Consider the following 27,440-nt stretch of genomic DNA (forward strand, 5'->3'; position numbering starts at 1 on the left):
CATCTGTCATCATGTCTTCGAGCTATGTGTCCTGCCCAAGACCATTTTAGTTCTTTAGTTTTGATAAGAATGTCCTTTACTTGAGTTTGCTGCCTAATCCATGTGTTTCTCTTCTTATCTAACAGTCTGATTCCCAATATGATTCGTTCCATTCTTCGCTGTGTAGTTCTCAGCTTCTCTTCCATTCTTTTGGTGAGTGCCCAAGTTTCACTTCCATAAGTCATGGTGGGGAGTATACATTGATTCATTATTTTACGTTTCAGACAAACTGGGATATTGCTCCTCAGTATGTGACTATATTTCCTGAATGCCATCCATCCAAAATTTATTCTTCTCTTGACTTCCAGCCATTTATCATTATTACAGCTAATAACTTGTCCCAGATAAGTATATGACTCCACCTTTTCAATTACTGCTCCTTCAATCATTATTTCCCTTTCCGTGGCATACTTGTTCATCATTACTTTTGTTTTAGCCATATTCATCTTTAGTCCAAAATCCTTACTAACTGTGCATAACTGATTAAGATTTTCCTCTAATTCTTTGGGATCGTGGCTTATGACCACAATGTCATTTGCAAATCGTAAATGGTTTAGGTACTCTCCGTTCACATTGACTCCTTTCTGCGACCAGTCTAATCTTCTGAAAGCTTCCTCAAGGGCAGCAGTAAACAGCTTCGGAGATATTGTGTCTCCTTGTCGAACTCCTTTCTCAATTTTAAATTTGCTACTGTCTTTGTCTAGTCTAATAAAGGATGTAGCACTCTCATATATTTTCTTCAAAATCATAATATATGGAGTACCTATGCCTTGTCTTTCCAGTGCCCGAAACATTGCCTTATGCTGTATGGAGTCAAATGCCTTTTCATAATCCACAAATGCCAGGCATAATGGTGTTTTATATTCATTTGCTTTCTCCATTAGCTGTGATATTACGTGAAGGTGATCCATAGTTGAGAATCCTGTCCTAAAGCCAGCTTGCTCTTTCGGTTGATTCTCATCAAGTATTCTTTCTAATCTGTTAGTAATGACCCTTGTGAACAACTTGTAGATATGGGATAACAAGCTAACTGGTCTATAATTTCCGATTTCTGATTTATCTCCTTTCTTATGCAGCAAAACTATGATTGCATTATTCCACTGCTTAGGCATCACACCTTTTCTAATTCACTTTGTGAAGAGCCTTGCCAGTTTTTGTGTTATGTCTCTTCCTCCCAATTTTAACAACTCTACAGTAACTTCATCTTCCCCCGGGGCTTTCCGATTCTTCATTTTCTTCAATGAATGTTCTACCTCATCAGGAAGAATATCGGGTATGTCGTATGTGTTGCTACTTTGCAATCCATCTTCCCCACTGCTGGTATCATTCCCTCGCTCCTTGTATAATTCTCTATAGTAGTCTTCTGCTATTTGAATTATGCCTTCTCTGCTGTTTATAAGTACACCATCGCTATTCTTCAGTTTCAGTATCATTTGTCTTTCTGTATTACTGCTCATGGCTGCTGATTTAAATCCTTTGTTTTCCCTTAATGCTTGTTCTACTTTTCTTGTGTTAAATCTTCTTATGTCCTCTCTGAGTCTCTTTCTAATGGCTTTGCATAACTCAGTTATACTCAATTTTCTCCCTGTCAGTGTTTTTCTTGCTCTTCATTTGTCGTCTTTGGTTCATCATGACAAGTGTTTCTTGACTAATTTTTTCTTCTTTGGATTTCTGTTTCCCTATAGGTTTCTTGGGCTTTATCACTTTCAGAAAGTTGTAATATTCCTCGTCGATATCTTGGTCCTGAGCAGTCTGCAGAAGCTCAAACTTGTTCTTAAGTTCCAGTACATACTGCTTTTTCTCCTCCTCTGTTATTTCAAAGACCTTTGTATTATTTACTCGAGTCAGTTTTTTCCTTTCCTTTCCTACATCTATATCAAGTGTACATCTTACCATTCTGTGATCACTTCCAACATTTACCTTATTCATTCACAATATATCTTCTGTTAGTGAGGATGAAGTCGATTTCATTAGTTGTTAATCCATTTGGACTCTTCCATGTCCACTTTCTGTTCACCCTTTTCTTGAAAAAAGTGTTCATTACTGACATTCCTTGAGATTCTGCAAATTCCACAAGTCTTTCACCTCTTTTATTTCTTTCACCAATTCCAAAATTTCCTATAGTTCCTCTTTCTGCGCTGTTTTGCCTTTTTCCAACCTTAGCATTGAAGTCCCCCATAATAATAGTGTAGTGGGTTTTCTGCTCATCTACAAGACTCTCAATTTCAGTGTACATTTCTTCAACCTCTTCATCATCATGGCTCGATGTTGGTGCATAAATCATTATAATCTTTAGCTTGTACCTCTTAGAAATCTTGAGTGTTAGTCTTGACACCCTTGGTGATGTACTTTTGAATTCCAAAATGTTATTTTTAAAATCTTTATGGACCAGAAACCCAACTCCACCTTCACTCCTTTCACTGTTTCCATTGGTGTACAGCAGATTTCCACTTGATAAACTTATAAGTGATTCATTTCTTCTTCTTGTTTCAGCCAAACCGATGATATTCCAATTCACATTTTCTAATTCCTTTTCCAGCTCTAATATCCTGTCTTCACCGATGAGTGATCGTATGTTATAACAGGCCAAGTTCAATTTCTGTGCATGGCAGCCTGGTCGTACCCAGAGATTCTTAGCACCCTCTGCTTCCACTCTGATCCTCTCGCTGCCGTAAGAGGGAGAGTGAAAGCTGCTGGGGACTGAGGGCCATTTGTATTGTTGTGCTCTCATTGCTGGAGGGTTTGGTCTTTTCCTCTTCACGCTGACCAGGCGTCTTGAAGAGAACCACTCTACACGTTCGTTGCCACCTAAGTGACGTAACAGGGCTTACCATCGAGAAGGTGTGCATGAGTGGATTTTAGGGAGGCAGGCCAACCGGACTTCTCCTAAATCTTCTGTAATAGAGAGATATTGGATCCATCAGTGTTTTGGGCTGAGTGTCTGATAACACACAGGATACCTGTTCCTCTCTAAGCCCCTTACGAACCAAAGGGGGCTTAAATTCAAATTGAGGAAAGACAGCTGTAGAATAGATGTGTGGAAATTTGCCTTTAGCCAGCGAGTGGTTAATTGTTGGAACAAACTTCCATCTGTCGTTGTGGAAGTTGATAGGTTAAATAAATTTAAGGAGGAACTGGATAAGCATTTAGAGGGAATGGTTGTGTGAATTTTTTATTTTTTGGCTAATGGAGTGCTTACGGTCAGCCGTGGTTAGTACCTACTGAAAGTTGTCTGAGGAAGGAAAACCCACGTACCACTGGTGAGCTGTCGAACAACCATGGCTCATAGATACCTGAGGTGAGTAAAGCATCTCTTGGATGGTACGTGGCAGCAGAAGGGTGACTGTGGTGCAACTTGCTGGTAATTGGAATGCTGGTGACTGGAGTAAATGTGTCACAACACACTGTACATCGAACCCTGCTGGAAATGGGGGCTGTGTGGCCCCCATTTCCAGCAGGGCCCATGCTAACCACGGTTCACCGTGGTTAGCATGGGCAACAGTGCCTACAATGGGCACACGAGCATCGAAACTGGACCTTGAGTGATTGGAAGAAGGTCGTCTGGTCCGATTATTCATGTTTCCTGTTGCACCACGTGGATGGCTGGGTACATGTGCGTCGTTTACCTGGGGAAGTGATGGCACCTGGATGCACCATGGGACAAAAACAAGCAGGCGGTGGCAGTGTCATGCTTTGGTCGATGTTCTGCTGGGATATCCTGGGTACAGTCATTCATGTGCCGTGCACTCTGACATCTACCACCGGCCTAAACATCATTGCTGACCACCCTTTCATAGCAACAATATTCCCCTCTGGTGGTGCCGTCTTTCAGCAGGATAATGCACTATGCCACACTGCCCGGATTGTTCGAGACTGATTTGCGGAACATGAGGACATATAGGTATTGCCCTGGCCTCCAAATTCCCCAGACATCAGTCCCATCGATCTATGGTGTCTCAGCCACTAATGGAGTGCTCACGGTCAGCCGTGGTTAGTACCTACTGAAAGTTGTCTGAGGAGGGAAACCCACGTACCACTGGTGAGCTGGTACCACAGACCTTACAGGAGTTAAAGGATCTGCTAGTTATGTATTGGTACCAGATACCACAAGACACATTTAGAAATCTTGTAGCGTCCGTGCCTCGCCAGTTACGAGCTGTTTTGGCTGCACATGGAGGACTAACATCATATTATGTAGGTGGTCATAATGTTTTGGCTGCACATGGACCAACATCATATTATGTAGGCGGTCATAATTGTTTGGCTGCACATGGAGAACCAACATATGTAGATGGTCATAATGTTTTGGCTTATCGGTGTATTGTGGACCTGGATTGTTACTAATACAACAACAGGGTAATTGCCCACCAAGTAAGCCAACAAGCTTCAAAACGGTGCTGGCACGTCTGGATGGTGGTATCCGCTGTGAATAAGTATCATTAATCTTCTCCACTGGTGAAGCAATGCAATACCTCGGCAACTTGTGAAGGTTGATTCACAATATGAGATACAATTAAAACCAATGCCAATTATTGACTTAAACAGTTCACTACAAATAAAACATGGTGCAAAAGCACTGACCATTCAATAGTGGATCCTAAGCAAGTCCCATTGCTTCATGCAAAATAATTGCCAGTATATAGACCAGCAGATACAGTGAGTGTCACACATGCTCAGTCAAGTTGGAGCTGGCGGAGACTTGCAAGCTGACTGTGACTCCCAATGCTAAAACTATAGGATTACCTACTTTTCTTTATATATCTTAATACATTTAATGGCTTGTTTTGGCAGATGATGAATATTTATTGGGACGTAATTCTGAACAGATGATGTGATATATTTCTGATGTCTTAAAGCCTTAATTAAAGTTTATTCTTTAATATTATGAAAAGTTTACTCTTTTAAAATGTAGGTCATCTCAGAAGTTTTTTTTTTTTTTTTTTTTTTTTTTTTTTGCATTAAATTTTTTCTCTTCTTTCTTCACACATGAAACAAAAATGTATTATTAGGGTTAGTAGTGGCAAATGATGCAAAAAAGCATGCTTATATAGCATCCAGAAAACATGACACCTCCCACTTCACCTATTCAATCCCTCCAATAGTTTGTTCTAGTTCTTCCTTGAATTTATTTAAGCTATAACTTCCATGACAACCGATGGAAGTTTGTTCCAGCAATTAATCATCTACTGGCAAAAGAAAACTTATTTATTCTGCAACCATCCTTGATTTGAATTTGTGTCCTCTCGCGTGTAGTCTGAGCAAGAGGAAGATTCCCATCAGCATTGAGTTGCTTAATCCATTCAGTCTTCAGCACCTCAATCAGATCACCATGCAGGTACCTAGTCTCCACACACTAATTTTCGGAATTGAAGCCTTTCTTGGTAAGAGCACTCCTTTGTTCCCCTCACCAATCTCATTGCCCTCTGTACTCATTCCAGCAGGGCTCTATCCTTCCTAAAGTGAGTCCTCCAGTCCTGTATGCAATACTCAGGATGTGGCCTGACTATTGTCTTATACAATGGGATAATCACCCCTTTTCCCTTTTAGCAAAATTCCTGTATATTGACAAAATACCATGAGCTTGGCAAATTTCATATCCAACTGCATAATTACCCCAGTTCCTTTTCATTTTCCACAACCACACAGTTGCAATGTTACTGCGTGGTTACTGCTACCCATTGTGTACTTTGCATTTTGCAAGGTAATACTGTTCTGCAGCATCTGAGCAATAATACTATTGTCCAAATGGATTTTTTTTTTTTTTTTTTTTTTTTTTTTTTTGAGGGAGGATGGAATACCATCATTTGTGTATATTTTTAAAACATTTGCTTGGCAAAAGTTGAATATTTATTGGGACATAATTCTGAACAGATGTGATATATTTCTGATATCTTAAAGCTTATTTTTTAAAAGTATGAGTAAAAGTGGGTGGTGTTGTGGTTTTTTTTTTTTTTTTTTTTAGGGAGGGTGGAATATCATTATTTTTGATTTGTGTGGTACTTTTTTTATACATTTGTTTTTAAAGGCCTGCTTAGCAAATGATGAATAATTATTGGGACGTAATTCTGAAAAAGTGATAGAATGCATTTCTGATGTCTTAGTGCCTAAGTTTATTCTTTTGAAGTAATAAAATTTTATTGATGTGCATCTAAAATTTTTATAATTGTTCAGTATTGTTCTAGTTTTTTTGCCTTCTCATGTGAAGCATGCAAATTTTATGCTAAAGAATATGTGGGATAAATACCCAAATTTTAAAAAATTATACACTTGACTCCATTATTATTACTTCGGATGGGAACTTGTATCTCATCATCCCTGACTTGTACAATAAGTTTTGGGGAAAGGGATTTATTTGTAATGGATTCACATACACTTTTTTGCACAATGTTTTTAAAGGTTTGCATGATAAATGATGAATATTTATTGGGATGTAATTCTGAAAAGACTAATCTGTTTCTGAAATCACCTTTGAAAGAAAATTTTACTGCATCTAAAATTTTTATAATTTTGCTCTATTTTTTCATTGTTCTAAAGATTTTTCTGCTTTTTCCTTCTTTATTAAGTGGGATGAATACCCAAAAATTAAAAAAAAAAAAAGAATACATTTGACTGCACATTATTTATGTGGTTTTAAATGGTTTGGTTGGTTCCCTGAAGTTAAAATTAAACACAAACCTATTTCCTATCAGACTGGCATTTTAGATCCAACTTTTGATATGTTATCAAGACATTTCAGCTGATAAACTTTGAGTAGGTTTCCAAGTTAATTTTTTAAATTCAAATCACTATCATTATTACTGCTACTGCTGAAAACACTGCTGTATTTTCAGATGGGAATTGGCAATTCATCATCCTGGTATTTCAAAATGAAGCAATTTGAACAGTAACCTGATATTTTTAAAGTGGAGCGGATAATATTATTTTAAAAGGTTTGCTTAGCAAATGGAGTCTTGGGATGTAATTCTGAAAAGATGTGATGTGATGTATTTCTGATGTTTTTGAGCCTTAAAGCTCAAAATACCCTTGTAATTTTACATACCCTTGTAAAACCTGAGCACAATAAATTCCTGGCACTCAAAAATTTTTTATATTGTGCATAGCATTTGTTTTCTGTGATCTAAAGTTTTTCTGTGTCATACTTTAAATATTTTGGAATTCACACCCTGTTTTGTCAGATGCATGGCATTTAACTGCTGACCATTATGTCAGCACTGGTTGCACTAATATAATGGAACTGTCACATGCAATCAAGAATAACAGCTCTGTTAGCATAAAAGTTTAGCTTATGTTTTGAAAGACGATCTGCCATCTTTTAGGAATAAAAATAACATACTTTTATACTGTTGTGTTTTCAGCAAGAAAATTTAAGAAGTGCTGAAACTTTTCTTATAAATTTTGAATGATCATAGCCGGAGTAGTCTAAAATGCAGTGGATTTGAGGTAAAAAATAAAATAAACAAGAATTAGCAAACATCTACTTGGTATGAATAGGTATTTTACTAGGTACAAATCTGATTTTTTTTTGTCATTCAAAAACCCAGTCAACTCTCAAAATTTAAAAAGCCCTAGCTCTGTAAGTGTTCAGAAACACATTTCTGACAGTTTATTTTTTTATTTTTGAACCAAGAATACATCTAGAATGCTTGAGCACAACTTTAAAACAACACTTATATTGGCTCTTATTTATTTATTTATTTTTTGTATTTAGATGATAATATTCATTTGTTAAAAAAAGCCTTTTTTGAATATTTCCATTACTGACTAGAATAATTTTCTTTATTAATTTTAATATTTATGTACAAGGGTCAGTCTGTAAGATGCTTTAGCCATAAAAGTATACAGACAACAAAGTCAATTTATATATTTTCAACAAATGCTGGGAAGCATGTATACATTATTCTGTGTAATCCACCTTGTTTATTAATACATTTTGCCACTTAAAGGATGGACCCTGCTGTTAAAGTCAGGCTGTGAACAGCATGGGATTTTTCAGCTGTTTTTCACCTCTTCATAACTTTTTTTTTTTTTTTTTTCATAAAGCTATTTCTTCATATGCTCAAATAGGAAAAAATCAGACTGTCATCATGCAGGATAAGGCAAAACTCCACCCTAGCTCTGAAATTATCTGTCATATGGGCAGTGTCTGGCCTGACTTGATCATGATGCAGTGTGATTTGGCATGTTAGAGCATTCCTTTTTTTGTTTTACAGCTCTATTAAGCTTACCACTTATTTGGCGGTATCTTTATTTATAGTCTCAAAAAATCCATGCAAAATTGGGCCTTCTCTGGCCCAAAACTGTGACCATAACTTTTTATAATTAAAAAGGGTTATAATTAAAGATCTAGGTATCATCCTCCTGTTACCAGGATCTTGAAATTTATTTCACTCCTGAAACAGGCCTTGGCAGATCTCCCAACTGGAGAATATCATTTCTCTTAAGAGGTTGGGTATCCATTTTCAGCATATTTTCCTATAATGTAATATCTAAATTGGTTATTTCACTTTTCTTAGAATTATTGCATATGTGTGAATTGTTTCTGTCTTGAATCATTCCAAAATCTGCTGTTTTCTTCAGTGTACATAGGCTTTGGTCTTCTTCTTCTTGGATGGTCACAGATGTTAGTGATAATTCTTTTCAAATGAGCAAACCATCTACAAACATTGCTGAGTTTTCTCCTGACTTAAAACTGCCACTAATCAGTTTGCGAGATAATTAATTGAGACTACTCTCTTATATCAAGTGGTAAATTTAAGTAATTTATTGTTGAAACACCTCAATGCCAAACACTTAAACAATTATGGCTGCATTTTGGAAATTCAATGTTTCCTGTCTTCAGGCCTGTGGAGGTACATTTGTTTGAGGTACAATTTTCTAGAAAGTTTTACAAAATTCTATTATTAAACTAATTGTGTTAATTAAAGTTGTAGAAGTTGCCAGTGAGGTTACAGTTGCTTGGTTTCAACTTTGGGTTAGAATAATTATGGGAAATTTGATAACATTTGACATAGTTCTAATCACAATATACAGTATCCAATTTACAATAATTACACTTTACGAAGACCAAACTTGAGGGTCTCTCCCAGGCACCCTGCAGTCGTGGATATTCATTTTGAATATCCACAAATTTCCAAAAAAAAAGCAATTGGAATTTTAATGCCATTTTCCACTTCCTACTTGTGTGAAACAGGGTTTTCTGCTTTAAACGAGATTAAACAAAAAAAAGTCTGTAGAAGATGCTGAGAGTAATCCTATCCACAATAAATACTCATATTAAAAATATTTGTGCTTCCCATCAAACCTAACTGTCTCACTGATTAAAATGTTATAATTGTATATTTGTTTGTTTTTATATAATTATGTTAATTTTTTATATATTTTCTTTTAAATTTCATGCAATTCAAGTATGTTCAAAAAAAACATTAAAACATTTAAAACAAATAATAAATGTATTATTAAATATACCCAACAGGTATATTTATAATTTCTAGTTTGTAAAACTATATATATATTATAATCTGTTTGTTTTTATTTACAAATTTTATTAATAATATTTATAGATATTTAAAATATATATGTTATATGAGTATAATTCTGATTGTAGTGTGCTGCAAAAATTTTTAGTGTCTTTAAAAGAGTTGCAACAACGAAAAGGTTGAGAAACACTGAGTTAATTAAACTAAGTTAGAAAAGCTTACCTACTTATGCAATCCTGGAGTGGAGTTTTTTGAAATGAGTTTGTGTATGGGCATTGATTTTTTTTTTTTTTTTTTTTTGTGTAGCCAATGAGATTATTCTGAGACAGATTTTGGGCACCGGGATATATCACTATTACTGGGGATTTTGCTTATAACTAGGTGGGCAAGTGATGAGGTTACAGTAGGAGAATAAATCTATGGATTTAGTTGTTTAAGGTTGTTGGAATCTTGTGACCTTTGCAGGATTTCTGCATGTGGTAGATTATAATAGGTGCTGTGGAAGGTGACCTTTTTTTTTTTTTTATTTTTTATTGCTGAGTTTTGGAAAGATTTTAGGAAGTAGGCTTCCTTAGATGTTCTTCTGGAGTGTGATGAACCTGTCAAAAGTATTAAAGTGCTGGTCCCTAGTGCCCCTGCAGGAAAGGACATGGGTGGGCATTTTTGAATTATGGATTCTGCCATGGTAGGTACCTTTCTTTTCACGTAATATTTTCTTTAGTCTTCTACATGAATCAACAATTAGGTAGAGTTTCAGGAGCACTGTATTATAGTATATTGGACTCAGGTTGTATGGTTAATGTTGATTCTTGGAAAGCTTCTGTATCAGGAATTTTTGTTCCTGCATAGAATGTAGGTATGTTATAGGTTTTTGCTGTAGTGCTGCTGATTTCTGGAATGTTATTTACTTTATAAGTACAAAGTAAATAATATTGCAGCTGAAGTGTTTGAAAACTAGTCACACAATACATACATTTAGTGGCCACTTTATTAGGTAAACGTAATAGCTAGTTGGTTCCTTTAACCCTTAAAGCAGTCTGGATTTGCATAAAATATACAATGGGGATTCTGGTTCATATTGACTCATTTGCTTTCCACAGTTATAAAATGGATGGGTGCAAATCTGCTCTGAAAAGCCATTCTGCTTGATCCCATAATTGTTAATTTGGATTCAGATAGATGTAGGGAGGCCATTGCAGTAGGCTGAATTCACTCATTTCACTGGCTTTGAGAAGAGCCTATTCACAAAGCACTGCAGTAATGAAAGTCTTGCCTGGTCAGAAAAAAATGTATAAAACATGGCATCCATGTTTTGGTTGTATCAAGGGGCCCAGGTGCACCACATGCTTCTCACTGTTACACCACTGGCCTGCATTGTTGAAACATGGCATGTTGGGCTGTTTTGCTATATTCTAGTCCTCTTAGTGCAAAACAGCAGGAACTAGAATTCATCAGGCCAAGCAATATTTTTCCAGGGCCCACTTTGTATTTCTGAGTTCACTGTAACTTTTGCTGACAGGAATGGTAGCCTTTTCATTCACTGGTGTTGCAATTGGTATAATTGGTTCATTAGTTATAATCCATGAAAAGAAAGCTGTGAATTGTGAAATGCCCCTTTCAACTGTTTTCAGCCACAGGACCACCTAGATGTAATTTGATAATTGGACTAGTCTATAGACATCAGGATTGAATTTTCAATGATACTTGTACTGGTGTAGATTACCATGGCCTCTACACAGAGATGCTGCACACACGCACACAGCATCCCTGTGTTACCTAGTTCATTGTGTGTAATTATAGTAATAGTATTTGCATTATAGTGCAAGGAAGCCACAGGCTTTTGCTACACTGGAAAAAAAGTAGATAACGAAACAAAAATGCTTCCTTCCTCACACAGGTAAGTATCCAGCTGACCTTTGAATTTATTCAAACTGTCAGGCTCAACTACTTCAGGGCAACTTGTTCCAGAAAACTTCCTACAATCTATTCTAAACCTCAATCCCCCCTATAATTTAAATTTGACCCCTAGATCTGAATGTGTGCTTGTTGACGAATGATCAGTGGCATGTCGTCCAAGACATCAGGTACCGTATTTCCCCATATATAAGATGCACCTTTTTTTTCTAAAAATGGGGTGCATCTTATACAGTGATTGTAGATTTTTTTTACTTGCATTTCCCGTTTTTTCGCGCTTGTTGTCTTTGTGCTCATTGTTCACACTTGTTACCGGTATATTAGGCCCAGAAATAGCTCAGAAAAGATTTCGTACAGTACTGAATTCAAGTTAAAAGTGATCCAGTTTGCAAAAGTGAATGGAAATCGTGCTGCTGAACGTAAGTTTGGTCCTCCTCCAACTGAGAAAACAATCCGAGACTGGCTACAGGAAGAAGAAACCCTACTGAAAACGCCACGGCAGAAGGCCATTAGAGGCAAGTCAGCAAAATGGCCTAATTTAGAGAGGGAATTGAAGATATGGATTGAGGAGCAAAGGGCAATTTGAATTCCTGTGTCCACAAAGATGGTTCAGCATGAGGCAAGAAGAATTGCTGATGAAAAAGAAGTTACTGATTTCAAAGGAGGACAATTGGTGCTTCAGATTCATGAAACGGAATGGACTAAGCACGCACCAGACTTGCCCAAAAGATGCCTGAAAGCTATGAACAGACGGTCCTTGAATTTCATCGTTTTGTCATTCAATGTTGGAAGACACATCAGTTTGAGTTGGGACAGATTGCAAATATGGACAAAGTCCCCCTTCAATTTGACGTCCAAGTAACAACTGTTGATAAGAAGGGTTTATGGGAGTTTAATGGCACTTAAGAAGGGGGTGAAAACTAACTGTGAAGACAAGTGGACATGAAAAGAGCCAATATACAGTTGTTCTAGCTTGTGCCGACGGAACCAAGCTGCCTCCTATGCTGATTTTCAAACGCAAAACAATGCCAAAAGAAGACATTCCTCAAGGAGTGATTGTCCACATTTGTGACAAGGGTTGGATGAATCAGGATAGGATGAAGATCTGGTTTGGAGCAGGAGACCAGGTGGGCTCTTATGCAAACCAGCCCTATTGGTGCTTGATCAGTTCAGGGCACACATAAAAAATACAAAGAAGACTGCTGCAGAGCAAAAAACAAAACTTGCCGTCATACCTAGAGGCTTGACATCCCGGTCCAACCACTTGATGTCAGCATTAACAAACCCTTCAAAGCTGCCATGAGAGACGTATGGAACCAATGGATGAAGTCTTCTGGGGACAATTTGACACCAGCAGGAAGAGTGAAGAAACCAACTATAGGAGAAGTTTGTACCTGGGTGAAAAGATCCTGGGATAATATCAAGATTGAGATCATTGTCAAGTCATTTAAGAAGTGTGGCATTTCAAATGCCATAGATGGAAATGAGGACGGAAATATATGAAGAGGGATTCGTCATCAGATACAGATGAGGACAAGCTAATGGATGGGAGTTTTGACAGTGATGAGTTGTATGAATTTTATGATGAATAAAACTTGAGTTCAATAACTTTATGTAATACTTTTTTTTTTTTTTTTTTTTTTTCAAATTTCAGGCCCCAAAGGTGTGTCTTATACATGGGGAAATACGGTATGTTGTTTTCCTGAAAGTTTCTGTATGCCTGCCGTGTGAGTTTGGAAGTACATGAGGTGCAAATAACTGTTACACCACCAAAAACACTTGCCCAGATGTTGAGGCTGAACCGTTGGTGGTGGTGTGATGGAAGATGGGTTTTCCTCGACCCATACATGCTGATTGTGAAAGTTTTGGATTCTGTCTCGTGTGAACTGTTTCATCTGTGAATATCACTATGGCAGGACAGTGAGGAGTTGTACCACACTGCTGCATGAACCACTGACAGAACATTACTCTCGCAGGGTAACGAGGCATGTACAGATGGTAAAGATACAGTTGGTGTTCTTGCAACACTCTCCAAATAGTCTAACTTGGGCTAGCCAGGTGGGTAAAGTGCCTGCCTGGCAGCCCAACGGTTGTGGGTTCGAATCCTGCCTCTGGTAAAGGTACAAAGGCGGCGATGGATACCGTCAAACGTTTTCCTGTCTGTACATCTTCGTTCTGGGAACTTTTTGTGGTACAAATGACAAACCTCCAGAGCATTGCCGTTTGCCAAACTACATAAAGTGCATATCCGCTTGCTCCTGATTTGAGTACATGGTTGGAATGGAAAACCACCGGATTCTGTCAGTACCTTGTGATGAAGGAATTCACCTGCGGGAGATAAGACATTCCTGTTAATAACTCTGGAACCAAGCATTTCCAGAACTATGTTGATAAAAAATTTTTATTGTCTACATATTAGGAACTCATTCCTGAAGTTATGCCATGTATTTTTGAGACGCCCTGAGTGGTATAAGGTTGGGGTATAAACCGACTTTGGCTCTATGAATTTGCCGGCCATTTCCATTTGGTTGCTGCCGCCAAGGTCGCCTGTTTTGCAGCTTTGGTTTTCGAGCAATCACCGGCGAGGCTTAGCTGTTGAGTTGCTGGAGGAAAAATTTTTAGTTCTTATTTCGCTCGCTAGAGGGGGCCACTTATTTTTTGATTTTAATTTGCTAATTTTTATTTTTCCAAGGCTCGAACCCATGTCATCGTTACTGGCGGACTGGTACTTATCCCCATGGCTACCCGTTTAGTTATAATAATACATGTAGATGTGCCTGTTATAGTTAAGAGTGTGTGTGTGTGACATCGAGAGATCTGTATTTTGCAAATGAGCTTTGTTCTGATTGGTTGAGGGATATAAACCGACTTCGCCCCTATGAATTTGCCGGCAGTTTCTGGTCGGGTCGGTGCCGTAGAAATCGTCTGTTTTTGCCACGTTGGCTTTCATGCGAGCATCGATGATATGAAAGAGGACTGCTGTTTGGTTGAGGGGTATGAACAAGCACTCTTGTGTTTTTGAAGATTAAATGTATATTTTGGCCCGATATGGTGGTACTTTCTATCGATCCTTTCTGTAAGTTGAAAAGTGAGAATCTGAAATTAAGGATTTTATTTAATTTTGTGTTTTGATGATTAAATATATATATATATATATATATATATATATATAACCATACAACACCTATGTATGTTTGTATGGTGGTTCCATCTGCTGGTCCTCTTTGCAAGTTGAAAACTGAATCTGAAATTAATGAGATTTTATTTCATTTTGTGCGCTTTGATGCTTAAATATATATATTTACCCACAGCTATGCAAAGTAGTATGGTGGCACCATCTGTTGAACCTATCTGCAAGCTGAAAACTGAATCTGAAATTAAGGATGTTTAATTTTATGTGTTTTTGATGGTTGATGGTTATATATATATATATATATATATATATATATATATATATTTACCTATAGCTATGTATGATGGCTCCATATACCTCTGTAAGTTGAATTTGTCTCCCAATGTTGAGACATATTTCGTCTTTGAAAAACCTGAAAAGTAAATGCCTTGATGTGTACAGGGTGATTCACTACCAGTGCGACAAACTTGCAGGAGGTGTAGGGGGCACAAAGACGAATTGGAATCACATAGCATTGCAGGGTCTGAAATGCCTTCGTCATCGATAGAGGACATTGAATGGGAGGTTGCGTGAACAGCGATCCCGCTGGAACTCAGCATTTGCGAACCAGTTCCCGAGACAGTAGGATGGACAAGTATTCAAACGTTGAACTGGCCGACATGCACCTCGCTTATGGAGCTATGGACTGTAACGGGCGTGCCGCACAGGCATGCTCCTCATCATACGATTTTTGCACGTGTGCACAGAAGATCACATGAGACTGGTTGTTTCACGAGAGGTACCATAAATCGAGAGCGAACAACGAGGACGCCAGGCAATGAGGAGAATGTCCTACGTCTTGCAGAAGGCAATCCGAGTAAGAGTACTCGAGCGATAGGCCAACGATTGGGTATTTCCCAGTCCACTGTACGGAGGATACTGTTAACAAACCAAATGAGTTCATACCATCTGCAATGCATCCAATCATTGGAGCCTGCGGATTATTCAATTCGGAGGACTTTGCTACTTTGTTTCTTCAACAGAAACGGTTTGTAAATGCTGACTTCTAACAGGATCATTGTTCACGCGACCTCCCGTTCAATGTCCTCTACCGCATGATGAAGGCATTTCGGAACCTGCAATGCTCTGTGATTCCTATTCATCTTTGTGCTCCCTACACCTGCAAATTTGTTCCACTGGTAGTGAATCACCCTGTATATTTATTTATTTGCCATCTTCGTGAAACGCTGGCACCATCTATTGGTCCAAGCTGCAACTTGAATTTTTACTCTATTTGAAATAATTTAATGTCTTTTACATTTCGAAAAGTAACTTCCCAAAAAAAAAAAAAAATCAAGGTTATTGATTAATGGAAAAATTAGATTCTTTCTAGTATCTAAGAAAAAAAAAGACAAGACTATTTTAAAAATTGATAACACTTAGCAGAAATAATTTTAACACTTGTATATGGTTCGGCAGTTCTTATGTAATAAGCATACACATCGTTAAAAGTAACATCGTAAGAAGTTAAAAACACATCGTTCTTTATACATTCTCTAACATTGTCAAGGTGCTCCATTATAACTGTTTGCATTAACAGAATTGCAGGCTTTTCGTTTGCTAGGCTAAAAAGACAAGACTATTTTACAAATTGATATATTTTATTGATAAGTTTTACAGAACTAGTTACAAATCAAAAAAAAAAAATTAACACGAACACTTGCATAGGTACATTTCTTTTTATCTGAACATACATTGTATATTTCAACGTATAGGCAGTTTGAAGTTCTTCGATCATTGAAATTACAGCATTGTACAAACCATAAACGTTGAACTCTGTGACTACTCCTTCTTTCAAACACTTAGCAGAAATAATTTTAACACTTGTATATGGTTCGGCAGTTCTTATGTAATAAGCATACACATCGTTAAAAGTAACATCGTAAGAAGTTAAAAACACATCGTTCTTTATACATTCTCTAACATTGTCAAGGTGCTCCATTATAACTGTTTGCATTAACAGAATTGCAGGCTTTTCGTTTGCTAGGCGTTGAAGAAAAGAATCTGTCTATGATTCTAATAGACAAGTTCAGAAAGATGTAGGGTTAAGCATACCTCAGGCTCTAGCGAGAAATATTTCCAATAGAAGTCGCAAGTACCGTCTTCTGTATTGATTCGGAGCCGATGCAGTTGCATTTTAGCTTTAGCTCTAACGGAAAGCAAGATATCGGACATTTTATCTTTGAATTCAGTCCACTGTCTTCTCGATAACCACATGTGTGCATTTGCTGTCTCAACCGTAACGTGGTTCGAGTTTGTAACAAGAAACATACACTGTGCTGCTATGGCTCAAACGTCTATAGAAAACAACATTCTGTTTTCTTCGTCAAACTTTTCAGAACAAGACATTTTGGAAAAATTACAGCAGTGGAAAAATTACAACCGCACAGAGAAAGTTTTAAACTGCAAATGAAGTCCAAATGTTACCGCTTCATGTGCACCGAATCTAGTCACGCGGTTACAAACGCAATCACTTGTGACGTACCAGGAACTAACAATGTGCACATCGGGCAATAAAACAAAGTTTTACTTCAAAGGTGACCGCTTTATGATCACGTGATGCTTGGACTCGTCGATCATGTCAGTATCAATCCCAAGACTTGCTTTAATTGTAGAGTGATAAAACAAAGGCTAGTTTAACTTCAAAGAAAGTGACTGTTTTATGATCACATGATGTTTGAACTCAGTGATAGTGCCATAGTATCAATCCATGCTTTAACTGTAGAGTAAACAAAACATTTCCGATATCGCGCCCAACTCTTAATGATGTCATTAACAACACCAAGTCTACAATTGATCCTTTCTGCAAGTTGTTTTTACTTTCAAAGTGTCAAACTTATGACACGTGTTTGAATTTGCCGTTCGTGTGATGTACCAAAAAGAGTTTCCTGTTGATCGTTTTGATGACACTTTCACTCTCCTGGCATGGTAGTTTCCTATTGGTTGTGATGTTCACAAACCCTTGATTCTAAACATTGATTGGTTGTCGTGAACTGTTGTTTCAATCCACGAGTTTGCTTTAAAAGAGGTCAATATGGTCACAATTCTCACATGGTTTTTTTTTTTTTTTTTCATAGTCTAACTGTCCAAAGATGGCTAGCCAAGATGTTTTCTTTGCTGTTGATGCTGATTCAGAGTTGTTAGAGGCAGTGATTAAGCTCAAGGACTATGAGGAAGCACGGATGATAGAGGCTGAGCTTGAATTCTGCAGAAGTTTGGAGTATGCAAGTGTGTTTTTTTTTTCATTATTGAAAAATTTTTAATTTAGATTTTTAAAAAATTGCTTTATACAGTTATTGTTTTGTAATTGTATTTCTAACCATTACTCTTTCAGAATGCGGAGTTCTTTGGTGCCGAGCAGGCTAATGCCCCATGTACCGAAAATCAGGTGGGGTGTTCAAGAGGTCTTGCTCATGGAAGGTTCGGGGAAACATGAAGCTGAAAATTTGGATCCAAAGAGCCCATCTATATTAGATGATGTTGAAGTTATTGATGAGGATGTAAGTATGTATATATATATATATATATATATATATATATACACAGGATGATTCACTACCAGTGCGACAAACTTGCATGAGGTGTAGGGGGCACAAAGACGAATCGGAATCACATAGCATTGTAGGGTCCGAAATGCCTTCGTCATGCGGTAGAGGACGTTGAACAGGGGGGTTGCGTGAACAGCGATCCCGCTGGAAGTCAACATTTGAGAACCGGTTCCCGAGGCAGTTGGACGGATGAGTATTCAAACATTGAACTGGCCGACATGCACCTCCTGTATGGAGTGGCAGACTGTAACGGGCACGCCGCTCTGCGCTTGTACCAGGAATGTTTCACGCACAGGCATGCTGGTCAGCAATGATGTTTAGGTAGGTGGTAGACGTCAACGAGCCCGGCACATGGATGACTGGACCCAGGGTATCCCAGCAGAACATCGCCCAAAGCCTCATACTATTTTTGCACGTGTGCACAGAAGGTTTCATGAGAGATTCCATGAATCGAGAGTGAATTACGAGGATGCCAGACAATGAGGAGAATGTCCTGCATCTTACAGAAGGCAATCAGAGTAAGAGTACTCGAGCGATAGGCCAACTGATTGGGTATTTCCCAATCCACTGTATGGAAGATGCTGTCAACAAATCAAATGAGTTCATACCATCTGCAACGCGTCCAATCATTGGAGCCTGCGGATTATCCACTCCAGAGGACTTTTGCTACTTGGTATCTTCGACAGAAATGGTTCGCCAATGCTGACTTCCAGCGGGATCGCTGTTCACGCGACCTCCTGTTCAACGTCCTCTACCGCACGACGAAGGCATTTCGGACCCTGCAATGCTATGTGATTCCTATTCGTCTTTGTGCCCCCTACACCTGCAAGTTTGTTGCACTGGTAGTGAATCACCCTGTATTTACATAGCAAATAGCACTCAGATAACGTATATCGGCTGGCCTCAGTAACAAACTGTCGTTCAAGCAAACAGCGTGGGTGAAGCAGCTGATATCAAGGTCTTCCAAAGGACTAATTTGTGGTACGTGCACATCTGATGCAATGCTATAGGTTGCAGCGAATCTAGCTGGTGTACGTACCACTGATGGCAGCCGATCACAGGGTAGGTACTTTTTTATTAGACGGTTTGTTGTAACACTGCATGGGAGTTTTACGGCTGTCACTATCACGGTGCAAGAAGTGTTTTCGGTCTAACACTACAGACAGAAACAAGAAAATGTGCATTCTATAAGCTGAAACCATGGACCGTGAGGCATTCATTAGGTCTTAAGGATATGATGTGGTTTCCGTATGGGAATGCCAGTTTGACACCCAACAGAAAAACGACCCAAATTTTGTTGCAGCGTTCATAACGCACGAATCGATTACTCCACGTAGTGCTCTCAGAGGTGGTAGGGTTGATTGTTTTAAACTTTACCACCAGGTGGCGGATAACGAGGAGATTCACTATGTGGATTTCTGTTCATTGTATCCATGGGTATTTCCCCGCAGTCACCCTAAAGTCATTCTAAGCAACTTTGACTATAGTCACAATGCTTACTTAGGTATCATCCACGCATGGGTGACCGTGCCTGAAAAGGAGTTCTTATCCGTCCTCCCAATAAGCTCCAATGGCAAGCATAGTGTTCCCACTATGCGGTGCTTTTGCCAAGTAGATGGCGCCCACTTGTAATCACGAGGATCGGAGCTTTTTTTGGGGATCTGGTGCACGCCTGAGTTTCACCTGGCTGTTGTGAGCGGTTATAAATTAATAGCATCTATGAAGTTTGGCATTTCGAAGAGAGCCATAAGTCGTTATTTGGTGACTACATAGACACCTTGAAAATCAAACAAGAGGCGTCTGGTTGGCCCGAGGGGGGTGAACCTGACATGTACATCTGACTTTAAAACTAGAGAAGGTATCTCTATGGATAGGCATGAAATAAAGGTGAACTCCGCTAAACGAGTGCTTGAACAATTGTGCCTTGATTCTCTATGGGGCCAGCTCGCAATGAGAACCAATAGGGTGAGCACAAAAGTATGTAACACGAAAGCATTGTAGAGCTTTTCATGGATGATACCAAAATCAGACAACGCCATGTTAGTGTCGGAGGAAATAATGCAAGTTGCATTCGCACCGATCAAGAGAACGGATGAACCCTACCATCAGGGAAATGCAGTCATTGGCTCTTTCGTCGCTTCCTCTGGCTGAATGAAGCTCTACAAGGAATGCCCCTCTAAGCCATCGCCTAATTTATTGTGATACTGATAGTATAATGTACACCCAGAAACCAGTCGACGAACGTCCACTTATCGGTCACTCGTTTGGACAGCTCACAAACGAATTGTCTGGAGATCATATTGTCGAGTTTGGCTCGACGGGTCCCAAATCTTACTCCTTCTGCACCCGAGGGGGTAAAACGGTGACCAAATGCAAGGGTGTGACCCTTAATGCCAAAAACGTGAAGGTAAGTCAACCTGAATGTTATGACAGCTGCAGCAAAAGGCCAACATGTTTCTGTCGAAGTACCGTTTTCTGTCCGGAGGGACGAACGTACTTCTTGTCTCTTTGAGTCCTGTCACAAAAAAGGTTTGGATTTACTTTTGCTAAACGTGTGGTTGGAGACGACACACTCACTTACCCTTATGGATTTCCAAGATGCAGTGAAAGCTAACCACCTAGAAATCAAACTGTCAACGTTACAAAAAAAATCCCAGTGAAATCCTCATGTTTTTGACACTAAGCAGTTTTCAGTGGCTACCCCTGGTGGCATCTTTTTTTTTCAGCATGTTGGTGAGGTCCATTGGGCACGCACTTCCCCATCCTATTCCCTCTGATGTCATGTTCGTGATGGGACTTGGGAATCGCGGCACCCCTCCCACCTGTCACGAAGTGACGGGTGTGCTTATATGTATGGGAATGCACACAACCCTTTTTCTTGTTGTCCCGATTGGGTTCTTTGGAAAGACAGTTTCCTGAAAAAAAAAAACATCTTTTTCATAGCAATTCTCGCAGCTTTCTTTTTTTTTTTTTTTTTTAAGGGGACAATGCTTCGTTTTTCTGGAGGCGTCACCTTCTATCTTTACCGTTGCTAGTCCTGCCTCTTGCATCTGTACACATGCGAGCGAACACAAATACAAGGTCCAGACTCGTGCACAATCACTTACACAATGATGAAACACCCCTTTACAGCTATAGTCTCAGGAGCAACACAGAGTGGAAAGACATTTGTGTTGTCACTGTTAGAAAATAGTGGAAATTTAATTTCGCCACCTGAAAGAATCGTCTATTGCTATTCAGAGCCTCAAGATAAGTTTCGGTGTTACCCGCAAATAGAGTTCGTAGAAGGTTTAAACATCCCCGAATTCGATCCAAGAGTAAACAATTTACAGCTTTTAGACAACGCAAAACTTGTTCTCTCAAGGTACTCAGTTCCACACTATTAGTTTGAATTCGTACTAACTGATTGTTTTTAAAAAACCCCGCGACTTTAGACAAATCTCAAATCTAGCAAGTCAAGTGTTCCCCGGTAGGTCACGTGTTCTCGTTGACATATAAAGATGCCACACACGATCCGCATTCATATCTACTGTTTGATTTTTGTCAGGATACCGATGATAGAGTGAGGCTGTGCACACACGCATGCTACCAAACAAGGGATCTACTGTCATTTATGTAGCCAAATGGCTGGATGTCTAAAACGCAACACTAACTTCATAAAGTATCTGTTGGGAGTTCAACCAAACAGGCCACTGCCATTTTTGAAAGCCTCAAACCCCACCCAAATCAATTCACTCTGTGAGATCTGCAAAAACGTAATCAGAGGCAACATTCCTTTCACAGAGTGAAAACCAGGTTACAGCACAAAAAACACTAGCCGATATATATATATATATATATATATATATATATATATATATATATATATATATCGGCTAGTGTTTTTTAAAACACTAGCCGATAATGTTTAAAACAAGTTTAAAACTTGTTTTAAATAATGTTAAAAATGTTTAAAACAAGCGGAAATTAATTCATCAGCAAGGAGGTGCCTCGTTCGCCCTGTTAGCATGTATCATCACACCGCTCATTACAAGCTTGATCAGACAATGAGAATCTTTCTGCAAATGTCTGCCATCTTAAAAAGGCACGATTTGCCGCCCGAGTCTAAAGTTAAAATGTATCTTCAGATTCTGCAGTCATATTTCGGCTTGAAAACTAACGTGGCAAAACAATCGACTTCTACGGCATGAAGCGAAAGTGAGGCCACTGTACCAAGCTCCACTGCATCGTTACCCAGCATTCCCTCTGAAGCACAGCAACAAAAGCCCGAGGGTAAAGTCATAAAACACCGCAAACTGGTCAAACAAAGTTATACAACCTTGATGTCTCCTTGTCGTTTGAGGAACAAGCACAAGTGGATTTTTTTTTTTTTTTTTATAAAACATTTTAAAAAATAAATTTATTTTGGAAGTAAGTGTTTAATTACATCTAATGTGGCAATTGCATCACTTGTCCACAAATCTTTACAATAATATTTGTTTACAATATTTTGCATAGAAATGCCTTTACATTTATGAGTTAGGAAAAAAATACAGTGGTAGTCCACACGCTATAGATTCTGGATGTTGAATTAACACTTTGTTATAAGTCCATTTCTTACTCTTCTGGTTAAGCAATGTCCTGTGTCGGTCTTGCAAAGCTATCGAAATATTGACTTCCTTTTTTCCCTAGGTAAATACACACCCAATGCCTGGTAAGTGTGGAAGTCAGTATTGATGGCGGGTAGGGCCAGTTTTCTCTCTATTCTTGATGGTAATTTTTCTCAGTGCACAGACACCGATCAAAAGTTTTCTCGATTCACTGTCTGCTTCTAAAACTCAAAATCTGTTCAGTGTTCATAGTCTATGAGAACTGCATGGCCTTTAGTTACAGTAAGAATGTTTTCGAATTCGGCATACAAGATTATTGTTATGTTTTCGGGAAGAGGTGCTGCGAATTTAATTTCAAGGTGAGCACCGCCTGGACGTGTTGAGCTTATGTGTTCAGCTACTGCATTTTGATCTGGGGTTAAATCGAAGGCATAAAGCACATATAATCCTGTATAATCCAAAAGTGATATGTCATTTCTAATCTGAATTCCACTTGTTTAGGGATGTAAAAAGAGACAGGTATGATCTGGTATAATGTCCGTTCTTTTAATCGGGTGTGAGCGGTATGGAAGGATATTGGACCCCATCAGCCGTCAGAAGTAAATAGCACAGGTTATGGGTAAAATTAAATAGGTTGGTTTTGAAGGAGCTGTTGAAACTATCACTGGACACAATACTGATGATTAGACGGGCGTGGATCTGGCCTAGATATATATTGTCTCTGGTAGAGTCGGACATACCTTTGGGAACTGAGAAGTAATTAACGTTAACTCTGTTAATGGGGTAAACAAGTGGGTGCTTTTCAAGAACACTCGTGTGGGCTAGCTGTATGTTGGGATTAAGTTTAACTTTACGCACAAAAAGACAGGCTTCACATATGTGAACCTTTGCTGTATTGTCGAGAGACAACAGACAGAACTCGGGTGAGCTGTGAACCATTCTCAGACGGAGTGACATGTTAATAATATATTTGGCCTGGTGGCACAAATCTAGTCTGAGACGACCCAGAAGTTCCACAGTTTTGTTTTTCGAAAAGAACTACATACGTTGATTCATACTTCGTACATACATTGGTTTTGAAAAGATTATACTTCGTATATTCATACATTGGTTTTGAAAAGATTATACTTCGTATATTCATACATTGGTTTTCAAAAAGAACTACATACGTCGAGTTGAGAAAACATTTGTGACACATCGCAAACATTGTCTTTTACGAACAGTTCTGTACTGAGTTGGGATCTTTTTGTTCCATGCTCAAAATTCAAAAGCGTTTCTAAATAAGCTCTATAGGCGTAGGTGTAACTGCTTGGATTGATTAGTTTATCTTGAACAAAACACGGAGTGGAAAAAGTTGACAACACTCACATTCGACGGCAGTTCTTTACCATCGCTTTGGGTTAACTGTACTTTGAGTCGCAAATAAATTTTTCACAGGTCCAGATATTCTTCCGACGTTCCCCGAATGGAAAATTCTATTGGCCCCGGTGTGTCTACTAATGCTAAAGGCAAGAAAGTAACGTACGAAAGTCGTTTGACCCACAGATTAGTGGCAGGCTGTGCGAACAAATCTAATTCTGACATCCTCATCATTGAAAGATGTTCTGATTTTTTTTGATGTTTGCCTCCGTTCTGATTACAGACTTTTTGCTTTATGGCCTGTCCCACTTCGGAAGCTCGATTTATAAATGATCGTTTCACGGGTGCTCCCGAAATGACATCATCGATCATATTACGACCTGCGGACAGCACCTGGCAACCGATTAACTTAGCCACAGGCTTCAGAAGTGGAGAGAGAAATGTAAATGCAGATCTGAATATACTGCCTAGCCCCCTGAACTTTCTGGATCGCTGCTCCTGCAAAATAGGGACCCCCCCTGCCTGCACAGTGTATTCCACGTAAAGCGTTCATTGGGGGTCGAAAATGCAGCTTAATTAGTTTTCCCTCCTCTGAATGGAAAAATCTGACCGCTGTCTGTGTGCATTTGAATAGTCACGGAATGAATGCTTGAGATAAGCACAGGGTAATAATCCAAATGCGAGAATTCACCTCTGCTTCCGAACATTACTACTCGCAAAAGAGGTGCTTTGGTGTCACCCACGATCTGATCTTCGGTCACGTTACTATAAATCGCACGGAAATCTCACAGTTCCTTCGAAATCACCATGCAGACAGTCAAAACTGCGCAGCCCGCCTAGTCCTGTCTCAGGGAAACAAAGATGCACACCGCTTTCTATTTCGAAAGAAACAAAGCCATGGGTATTTACAGTCCCCTTAATTTCGGGGGCAATTTCTGTCATAGCCTGTAGGATTTTGGAGATGCTATTGTAATGACCATAAGGAATTTTATACTTGTGAACATCATGAGTTGAAGGTTCTATGAACACAGGCTTCCTATCAACACTCAGTCTTTATTGGGTGTAACATAATTTTACCTTTTATGTATCCACTTTCTGGTGTACTCGCCTTTGAAAGTTCTATGTTTGTCAATAACATCACTCCTGGTTTTAGCTTTATGGGCCAGTCCTAGAATTTCGGAAGTTCAGAGAGCCATACGCATCTCATAGCCGTTCTTAACTTTAATTGCGAATCTCGCCCTGAATTCTGTCTCTACTACTTTAAGCTCTAAATTGGCATTACGACTACACGTACGGTCAATCAATTTAGTCGAATTTTCGTACTCGCCATCCAATATGTAAACCTCTGGGTTTCTGGCTGGCGGTTCTTTCTGCAGAGTTGCAAATTCAGCCCATCGTTCAGAAATATTGTCCCAGGACTTAGAAACAAGTATTTCAGCCAGTGCAACTTCCCACTTGCCTTTGAGAGCAATAGCATCGGGTAAGACAATAGTAAAATTAGACTGTGTATTCTGGGGATGGAAATCCATGCGTGCATTACTTGGTAGGGTTAAGAACATCTTTAGCCGAAACCCAACTGTTGTAGGACGCGGGGATATCCTAACCACTTAACACGTAATTGATGCTCTCCACCCACACGGCGTTCTTTAAGTACTTTTTCAATAAGATAGACGTCGACAGGCAATGTGTTGTGGATGTTAACAAGTTGTGGTTGTTCATAAAAGGTGCCTTTGATCGTTATGTCTGATTCTGTGCACAACTGTCTTCGTTTCAATACTTGGGATATAGTAAAAATCTCATGACTCCAACTACCCCAGAATCCTTTGCGTAAAAGATGAGAACCTGTACTTAGAACTACACGATCCCCTAGTTTAAATTTAGGAATCTGTTCTTTGGGTTTTTTCAAGTACAATTTCATGTAGATGTTTCTTCATTATGCAAAGTGACGTCGGCTGGTGGCATTCTATAGTTCGATGTGGCATTCGATTATAAGTAGCTACAATGTCGGGAAGAACGTGCACGTTTCTTACTTTCAGAATAAGTTATCCATTTAAATATTTTTTCTTTCAGAGTTCAGCTATGGCAGCCTTTTTTCTGATCTAGTAGTATAGAAATTAATGTTAAGAGACTTAAATAATGCTCTCACATCCTTATTTGTGAATTCTTTGCCTTGGTCGCTGTTAAGACTGAATGGCATTTCTTCTTTGAAAATTGATTTGAATGCCATTACTATTTGCTTTGATGTTTTATTTCTAAGTGTTCTCACCCAGGTGTATCTTGAAAAGGCATCTATACAAACAAGCAAATAGCACACTCCATTATCTTTAGACAGATTGGAAACTTCTGCTAAGTCACATTGAAACGTATGGTGTAGTCCTGAAACTATTATCTGATTTCTAGGAAAATTAACTCTTTGAGGTTTGTGTCTCACATAAGCAGGCTGTGATGACAAGTATTCATTCACGACATGCCTGGGTAGTTTTGTATGTTTTTGTAATGCATTAACACCACGAAGCTTCCCACAATACGAGGATCATTGTAATCTTCTAACATTTTTTTTTTTTTTGTTGTTTTCCAGATGGAGACTCTTTACTTACAAAACGGCCAGGAGTGCTGGTGGTTTTCTCTGCGCCATATGCGAGCTGTTGATGCTGCTGTCAAGTTGTCTCTTTTTTTTTCTTAGATACTAGAAAATAAGGTTATTGATTAATGGAAAAATTAGAACTTTTTTTTTTTTTTTTTTGGGGGAAGTTACTTTTAGAAATGTAAAAGGCATTAAATTATTTCAAATACAGAGTAAAAATTCAAGTTGCAGCTTGGATGGTGCCAGCGTTTCACGAAGACGGTAAATAAATAAGTATACACAAGGCATTTACTTTTCAGGTTTTTCAAAGACAATGTGTCTTTAAACATTGGGAAACAAATTCAACTTGTAGAGGTATATGGAGCCATCATACATAGCTATGGGTAAATATATATATATATATATATATATATAACCAAAAACATTAACTGAAATCATTAATTTCAGATTTTCAGCTTGCAGATAGTGTCAGCAGATGGAGCCACTATACCATGGTTAGTTGGTGGGATATATTTAACCATCAAAACAATTAAATAATATCCTTAATTTCGGATTCTCAGTTTTCAGCTTGCAGATAGGATCAACAGATGTTGCCACCATCTGTTGATCCTAATTTCAGATTCTCAGTTTTCAACTTGCAGATAGGACCATCAGATGGAACGACCATACAACCATACATAGCTATGGGTAAAAATTATATACAGGCATACCTCGATTTACGAATAGGATGCGTTCCACGAAATTACTTCATTTTCAGAG

The 27,440-nt window shown here is 38.7% G+C and overlaps 1 long non-coding RNA gene across 1 annotated transcript in view; it reads left to right on the top strand.

Annotated features, from left to right (window-relative positions):
• Positions 1-26,788, top strand: part of LOC150088548 (uncharacterized) — a 40,700-nt gene extending 13,912 nt beyond the window's left edge. The window contains exons 2-4 of the long non-coding RNA XR_016546794.1: positions 17,679-17,829; positions 17,936-18,101; positions 26,676-26,788. This is a non-coding gene — a long non-coding RNA (uncharacterized LOC150088548). The remainder of the gene's footprint in view (positions 1-17,678; positions 17,830-17,935; positions 18,102-26,675) is intronic.
• The last annotated feature ends 652 nt before the right edge of the window (positions 26,789-27,440 follow it).

The sequence above is a fragment of the Mastigoproctus giganteus genome, chromosome 3 (assembly GCF_048544385.1).
Source record: "Mastigoproctus giganteus isolate SK-2022 chromosome 3, ASM4854438v1, whole genome shotgun sequence".
Classification (NCBI taxonomy): Eukaryota; Metazoa; Arthropoda; class Arachnida; order Uropygi; family Thelyphonidae; genus Mastigoproctus; species Mastigoproctus giganteus.